This window comes from Ailuropoda melanoleuca, chromosome 3 (genome assembly GCF_002007445.2).
Source record: "Ailuropoda melanoleuca isolate Jingjing chromosome 3, ASM200744v2, whole genome shotgun sequence".
In the NCBI taxonomy this organism is placed as follows: domain Eukaryota; kingdom Metazoa; phylum Chordata; class Mammalia; order Carnivora; family Ursidae; genus Ailuropoda; species Ailuropoda melanoleuca.
In genome coordinates, this window is record NC_048220.1 from 146,777,341 (window position 1) to 146,785,268 (window position 7,928).

The 7,928-nt window shown below is 56.3% G+C and overlaps 1 long non-coding RNA gene across 10 annotated transcripts in view; it reads right to left on the reverse strand.

Moving 5' to 3' along the window:
• Positions 1-361: 361 nt before the first annotated feature.
• The window catches only part of LOC105237457, an 8,175-nt gene continuing 608 nt past the window's right edge, over positions 362-7,928 (reverse strand). The window contains exons 1-4 of one of the 10 annotated variants that reach the window (XR_004624366.1): positions 4,059-7,922; positions 2,903-3,088; positions 2,009-2,146; positions 362-1,690 (exon numbers count right to left, since the gene is read on the reverse strand). This is a non-coding gene — a long non-coding RNA (uncharacterized LOC105237457). Of the gene's footprint in view, positions 3,089-4,058; positions 7,923-7,928 lie in introns of those variants that run through there. The other 9 variants (XR_004624362.1, XR_856054.3, XR_004624361.1 and 6 more) reach the window with 9 other exon arrangements.

Below are 7,928 nucleotides of genomic sequence, written 5' to 3' on the forward strand. Positions count from 1 at the left end.
TGGAACCAGAGAAGGGGTCACTGGCAGGGCCAGCTCTGGTCGACCTCTGGCTGAACCATGACAGGATGGACTCCAGGGCCCCCCCATGTGCTCCTCGCACGCTGGCCCCTGACCACGACCAGACTGTCCTGACCCAGGCTTCCCAAGGCTGCCACCCATCGTCACCTCCCCTGCCGTGCCTCTCCCCACAGGCAAGCCACCTCGGACCTTGGTGGAAAAGCCATCAGGGCGATGTCCCCAGAGCCTGTGGGTGAGGCCAGCAGGTCCCCAGGGAGCCTGGTGCAGCCTGTCCCGTGAGGGGAAACCGTTTGGGGAACAATCAAGCAAGAATTTGCAACATCAACCAATGTCATCAACAATAACATGTCTACAGATTTTATTATTTCTGCATCTCCTGTTGTTAGAAAGCATCCTTACTACTGAGCTAAAAACATAAGTAAATAAAAGGATTCTGAGGAAAAGGTTTAAGCAGAAGCATAAGGAGCCTGTTACGTACAGCTTGAGGGACCGACGAAAAGAGAAGCAATAGTTACAAAATGTTACAGATTTAACTGTGCAAGTCTGTCTGGCCGCAGACCGTACCAAGAGTTTTCCATCTTAAGGTGGAAGGCGATTCTAAGGGGAGTCGTTTCTGCACACGCCCTCTGAGAACGCCTGGCCTCACGCTGTCAGGCTGAATCTCTACCCTAGACTTCGGATGACGTGATGACACTTGGTTGAGCAGAAACCGTGCTCCTCCGGGGCCCGGTAACAGGAGGCCCCACCCTGGACCCAGCCCTTCCGGGCCCCCAGGCAGCAGTCCCGCTGAGCCCTAACCCTGAAAACCGGGTCCCCGACAAGCACACGCCTGCCGTCCATCAGGGGCATGTGAATTTACTGCACAACCTCGTCCCGGTTTCCCAGCTTCACATTTCATGCTGGTTAAGCACAAAGTGTGTGCAGAAATCACAAGGCCGCACAGGTGTGCCCAGCTGTGTGTGCGTGGGGGACCTGGACCCCCGTCACCGTCCCGCCGGCTAGGAACCAGGCTCGAGTTCTTCTTGAGCTCTTACTGAAGTGGGAGGCATGTCTGTGAAGGGTCCCCGGGGGGCCGACCCCACCGGATGCCTGCAATGAGCCAGCTGCCTTACACAATCTCATGTAGGGCCCTCGAGGCCTCACAGGAACACTCCAGATCAAGAAGCAACACGGGAACACTTGACGAGTTCACCTCAAGAGACGCTGCTTGGCTACGTCCCGCATTTCCCCAGATTTCTTTTTTAAAGATGAAAAGACAGTTTCCTCAGATCTCACTGCCTGTTGAAGTTTGATGTGACGTCCACTGGTTTACCGGGCAAAGCCTGGGCCCCTGGGGTCTGCATCAGAGACTCCTACACCCCCGCCCGCCCCAGCTTACCTCCTCGGGAGGCGAGCCCAGGACCACTCGCTCAGTCACTTTCATCTGACGACGATGAAGGAAGAAACCAGGTTGGGAGGTAACCAGCCCCACAGACCCCAGGGAGTGGGGGATGGAATTCGAGCCCAGAACTGAATGCCTCCCGCATCTGCTTGGCTAACTGTCCCCTGGCAGCGGGATGGGTGAGTTCGCATTTCCTGATGAGACGAAGCCTCGCTCTGGAGACGTGACACCGACCAGGAGGACGCACTCTGCCTCTGAGTAGCAGCTTTATGAAGAGGCTGGCAAGGCGCCCTGTGGGCACAGTGAATAAGAAATGCCAGAATGCTGTGTTCAGGGGAGGGCAAGGGGCTCGCGTTTCCCGTGCCGACACCAACAGCCAAAGTCTATCCAGAGCTTCCCGCAGCCCCGCTCGGCGAACACCCACGACAAAAATGCCATTCACGGTGACCGTGGGAGAGGCTGTCTCATTAACCCCTTTCTGTAGATGACAAAACCCAGGCTGAGAAGGGGAAAGAATAGTCCCAAGTCCCCGTCGGTGAATGAGGGGGCCTGACCCCCACCCCAACACACAAGCACCCCCCGGGGGCCCTCACCTGTCGGCACGCTTACACATTTAAGTCACCGCATGGCACGCACATGCCAGGGTGTGTGTCCAGAGAAATGGATGTGTGTTGTAACTGGTAACAAACTCACAGAGTCACAAGGAGCGCGGAGGACACGCCATCCTGGCTGGACCTACACAACCATCTGTGAATGTGGAAGAAACCGTTTGTTCAAAGAGAGGCGGCGAACTGCCCAACGCAGGGTGCTTGGTCTCGTCCTCAGGGATTGGGAACACCCGCGCCTGGACTTGCAGTGGAATTCACGGAGTCAGCAGCGCCCTTCCCTCTGGAACCTAGTCGGCAGCTGGAACCACCACCAGCTTTCCACAAAACCCCACCTGCAATCCAGGCTCCAGTTCTCCGAGCAGCAAGACCAGTTCCCTAACCTTCGTGAAAGAATCCACGCTTCCTTTGTACCCAGGCTTGTCTGACGCAGACTGCTGAGAATTCAGGGAGACGCGCTTGCCCACCCCCAGACCCCCGTTGGTGGGAAGGCTGCCAGTTCCAGCAGTGAATGCCAGGCACTCACTAAGGTAGCTTGCGCTCAGCGAGCACTCGCCGGGGACCAGACCCCATCCTGGGCACCCCACCCGCATTCACTCTCCCACCCCTACGAAAACCCTCCTGACGGGTTCAACCTTACCCCACTTTACAGCCAAGGAGGGAACGGGAGGCAGAGAGGAGCAGAGCCCCTCCCAGGGTCACGCAGAACCCGTGCCCGTGGCTCCAGTCCACTGCCTTCTCACGCCACGGGATGTAACTCACGAGGTGGAGAAAACTGTGGCCTGCGCCAGCTCGCCCCGAGAACGGAGCTGGTTACAAGTAGCTCTCCAGGGCAGTCCTGGGAATTCCGAGCACAGGGGACAGGAAAATGGCTGAAAACACCATCAGAACACGTTACCTACGTGAAGTTCTGTCTGGAAGGACCGCTGAGGCCGCTGAAGTCGGACATGTGGCCGTGTTGGAGGGGACTGACCCAACTGAGCAGAACGTCAGCAAATACTTCATTTTCAACTCGAAGAATGCCACTGCACAAGGAATCAGGCTCATTCTGGGTGATCAGTACGTGTTCTCTATGGGGATCGCCCTAAAAACATAAGATGAACGAAGTATATACCATTTCAGTTTTAAGTACACCAACATGCCAGGGGTCAAGGACCACACACCTAGTATGTCCTTCCCCAAACACAGACGCTAGCCTCCTGCTCCTTGTTCTAAGGGCTACACCCTCTCCACGGAGGCTTTAAAGTCAAGGAGCTTATAAACGGCCCCTGACCCAGTCAGAGTCCTTGGCCTCATCAATTCAAGGGTTGAAAATATGTACAAGGGCCCTCTTGTGACCAATATCCTGAAGTGAACAGGCCAGATCAGGTGATTCCCAGCGTCTGTTACCGGGGACCAAGCGCTCTCGCTCCGACTGGCTTCCCCGTTTGCTAAAGCATTTGTGTAGAGCAAAGCCCCCGGGTCGTGGGCCACCACAGCTGGGGCATCAGTGCACGTGTGACCTGATGGGAAGAGGGGCAGGTGAATGTGTGGCCACGAGTCTGCAGTGGGGTTCCCGTGCAGTGGGGTGGGGGGCAGGTGTGTGGGCAGACACGGGTCTGCAATCACGCACAGGTGAGCATGCAGGTGAAAGCCCGGCACCAGCTGCGCCACTGCCCTCCCCATCCACACCTGCTATGCACGCTCACCTGGGAGGGCGAGCGAGCCAGGGAGTACCACCCAGCCCTGTGAGAGGCTCTGCCAAGGAGCCTGCTGCCAGCCAGACAGGGAGGGGCGGGGAAGGAGGGAGGGAGGGGAGAGGGAGGGAGCGGAGGGGGCAGAGAGCGGCCCCCTCAAGTACTAAGCAAACGCTTCCGTGCCTCAGAATTCCAAAACTCTCTTAAACGTTGATGAAGACCCCGTTTTACACCGAGGATCACGTTTCTCATGTCGAGGGAAGTGGAGCAGACGACAGAGCTGAGAGAGGCCTCGTGATGATGAGGTTTTCCATCTCTGGGGCCCCTGAAACCCGTACTTTCATGATAGTTGAAATCCACGCATAAAGTATAAAATACCGTCAGTATTTAGATCCTTGTTTGATGTCAAACGTCTGCATATCTGAGGGAAGTGGTTTTATCTGGAACCCAAGTGCTGTAAAAATAGGACGCTCTGTGGAGGGCGGCCTGCAGAAATGGGTGACCACGGGACGACGTCCATCAGGAGTCCTGATCTGTGAGCGGAGAGAAAGACCCCTGGAAATGAGGCCAGAGCCTTTAGCGGCCCTGGCGGTAATCTTGGTCCGGTCGGTTTCTCATGCCTCAATTTCCACATCTATAAAATGGCCCTATTCCACTCACAGAAGGCGTCTTGGAAACTGTTCTGTTCCAAACAAATTAAACTTCACGCTGAATGCATGTGGAATGCACAGGTGCCCTGAGAGCCACACATACACCAAGGGGAGAGGGTAACAGGACCCCCAGGTCTTACCAGTCTGACGTTTGGTTCAAATTTGAAGGAAGTGAGGAGGCAGAAATGCAGATGTCCAGGCAAAGGGAACAGCAGATGATAGAGACCTAAGGCCACCTGCCGGCAGGGTTGGGAGGCCGCGTGGGGAGGACAAGCTGGAAGGGTAGGACAAGGGGCTCCGGCTTGCTCACTGATGGGGTGGGTGTTGCCAGCGAGCCCCGACCTGCTGACCTGTGGGAGGGTCCCTCTGGCTACAGTGCTCTGACTCTGCCCTAAGCAAGTCTTTTCATTCTGACCTTTGACACCTGGGGCCTGCAGACCCTGTAGGGATGGCCCTTCCCAGAACTAGCTAACTCACCTTTCATGTGCAAAGCAGCCATCCAGAGCCCACTCCCACCCCTCCTCTCTGTGGCCACTGCCCACCAGCCCTAATCAACCCAGGGCAGGTGCTGGACAACCAGGTACAGCCCCACACCCCACCAGCCACTGGAATTACTCACACTGACCAATTCTAAGCCGGGTTGCCCGGCTTCCTCTGCTCCTCCTGTGGGAACCACAGTAAAGGGTCTTGCTACATTTTCCACCCGCTCCCACTGCCTCCTGACAGAGCCTGGAGCTTCCCAAGCCCCATGGCAAGCAGGCCTGCTGTTCCTAGGGAACCGTGAGCAAGATTTCATCCTTCGTGCCATGTCCTTGTCTGTGTGCCTCAGCACGCCACACTAAAGCAAACTCCAGGTACCCCTACAACACCCTCTTAGGAAACTAGACATTTAACGCGCCCCAAACAAAACTTCCAGGGAAATTTTTAGCAATGGGACAAACTCATTCTATAATTTGGATGGACAAATAAACTTGTATGAGCCACTAAGACAATTCTTAAAAGAAGCAGGCACGGGAGTTCACCCTGCTGGTCACTGAGGCACATGACTCCAAAGGTCCAGCAGTTGGAAGAGTGTGGGGCCCCCACAACACAGAAACCAAGGCAACAGAACAGAGCTTCTGGAAAGAGCTTTCTAAATCCCTGTGCTCATGCCGGAAGGGGAGCCTCAAGCTGGGGAGGGGAGTCAATAGATGGTGTTGAGAATACGGGGCACAGTGTAGAGGAGAAAAATGCGTCGACGGATTAAAAACACCGTGAAAGGCAGCATGAAAAATAAGCAGCAGAAGAAAACGGAGAACTCGTCTCCTCTGAGAATCCGTGCAGAGCTCTGAAATCCAACGAACAGACCAAAACACAGAGCCCACGCCAGCAAGCAGGCACCTCATGGTGTCGGTCCGTCTGGACAACGGGACGCTCCGTTGTCCAAAGACAGAAGCAGAGCGGGAGCAAGGGGCCGCAGGGACACAGCTAGGGCTTCCCAGAGCCCGGCCAGCTGTTCTGTGCGCCAGGGTCTGTAGTCCAGAAGATTCCTGCACAACTGCGGGGGATTTGCCTTAGAGGTTCAAGGGTCCCACTGGTAGTTTCTCCACAACAAGAAAGACAACTCCTTATAAGCCCTTGCCCAAGACCATCTCCTAGTCAGGCTTCCAGAACACTCTATGACTTCTAGAATATTTCATCACAGGATTAACACTGAAATGAAGAAAGTATGAAGCAGTGCAAGCCAACCAACTTGCCTGGACTCACCCTTCTGGGCCCTGCACTCCTCATCCCTGCTCTCCATGGACCCATCTTTCTAGGCCCTGCACTCCTCACCTCTAGTCTCCATGGACTCACCTTTCTGGGCCCTGTACTCCTCATCCCTGCTCTCCGTGGACCCACCCTTCTAAGCCCCATTTTCACCCCCGCTCTCCATGGACTCACCCTTCCAGGTTCTGCACTCCTCACCCCTGCTCTCCTGGCTGCTTTCTGCCTTTGTCAGCCTTTGGGGTTTCTCCACGGCTCTGCTTCTTGAGAAGTGGAGAACCCCTCTCCTTGCCCATCCTTCTTCGCTTTTCACACTGTCCCACCAGCTCCCGGCTGGGTTCTTGTGTCTGGGATCAGAGCAATTGGCCACTGAATGCTCAGAGATCAGCAGTGTGCTGATGGCCACACAGGCAACGGAGACAGCGACCACCACTGTCCGCCAGCAAGTAAGACCCACCATAGTCCCCAAGAGCTGTACTGTCATCACTCACAGCGGAGAAGGTAGGCCCTGAGCTAGTTGCCTTTACAGATTTGACAACCGAGGGTCCAAGGAGAGGTCACCTGCCCCAGTCCAGCATGAGGCTTAGAAAGGGCACTGGGACCTAGCCCTGCTCTTTCCCTTTCTGTATGGGCGAGGCTGTGTAAGAGGACTTGGACCGCTGCTGAACCCCAGGCCTCTCTTTTTCGTTCCCCAGCTTTTTCTCTCTTCCTCAAAACACAGAAGGGCCCTCAGCAAGGTCACACTTGACCATATCAGCTGGCGAGGGGATCAGCCGGGTTATCAGAGGGCTGGTCACTTCCCGACCTGCTGCCCAAGCAGGGACACGGCTGGAGAGCTTCTCAGGGCACGGATGTCCTCAGGACCCCAGGACTAGGCAGTCCCACAGCAGGGGCTGGCCCTCTCCTACCCCCAGAGCAATACATGAACACTTTGGGCTACTTCCTCATGATTTCAGTCATCTGTGTGTGAACCGAGGGGCTGCTGGATGGTATCCAAGTTGTCCTTCTTCACCCACTCCCGCTGCCTGTGTGGGGCCCCACCTCCTGCTGGTCAGGGTCACAAGGAGAGGCATGCACAGAAATTGAGCTGCTCTCACTACATACAGTTTGTGGTAAATGTTTGAAATTTATAAATTTTAATGAAGGAACTATTTTACTTTTGCCCTAGTTAATAATACTATGCCCCAAATTAGGGATCCAGAAATGTCTCCCCTTCATGCAAGGGAGTAATTCCATGAACTAGAGTAATGAGGCCGGGAGAAATAATCATTTGATTCACACCCCCTCAAAACACTGGGTCCCAGTTAGCAAATGCCTCCGTGCTCCCCTGGTGCCTCGGCCCACTATCTGGGTGGACCTGAGATCGAGTGGACACTCTGCGTCTGGGAGGAGGCCTGCTCTCCGGGCTCCTGGTACAGCTCGCAGCCAGGGCCGGCCCAGACTGGACGGAAGAGCTGCACAGGGAGGACCTCCTTCCCCCACGGCCGCCTTCCACGTGAGGTCCCAGCCAGGACAAGCAAAAAGGAAAAGCAGCAGAAGCTGGGTCTGGGTCCATTCCTAGTGGAGCCTCGATGGAGTCCGCGTTGGCCTCTCACACGGGGGGCCTGGCTCCTCGTGTCCCCCGGGATTCCTGCAGGTGGGGGGCCTTGTGCAGCGACCTCCTGAGCTGCTGGAGAGGGCGACTTGGCGGGTCCTGCTGCGCCAGGGACAGGCCCGGCCTGAGGATCCCCGCGGGCTGGCCACTGAGGGACGTGCGCCGCCACAGCCCGGGAGCGCCTCCGGACCCGGGGTCCTGGACCCCCGCCAACCCCTGCGGGGGCCCCCAGGAGCTCAGGTCTGGCGCCAGGCGCGG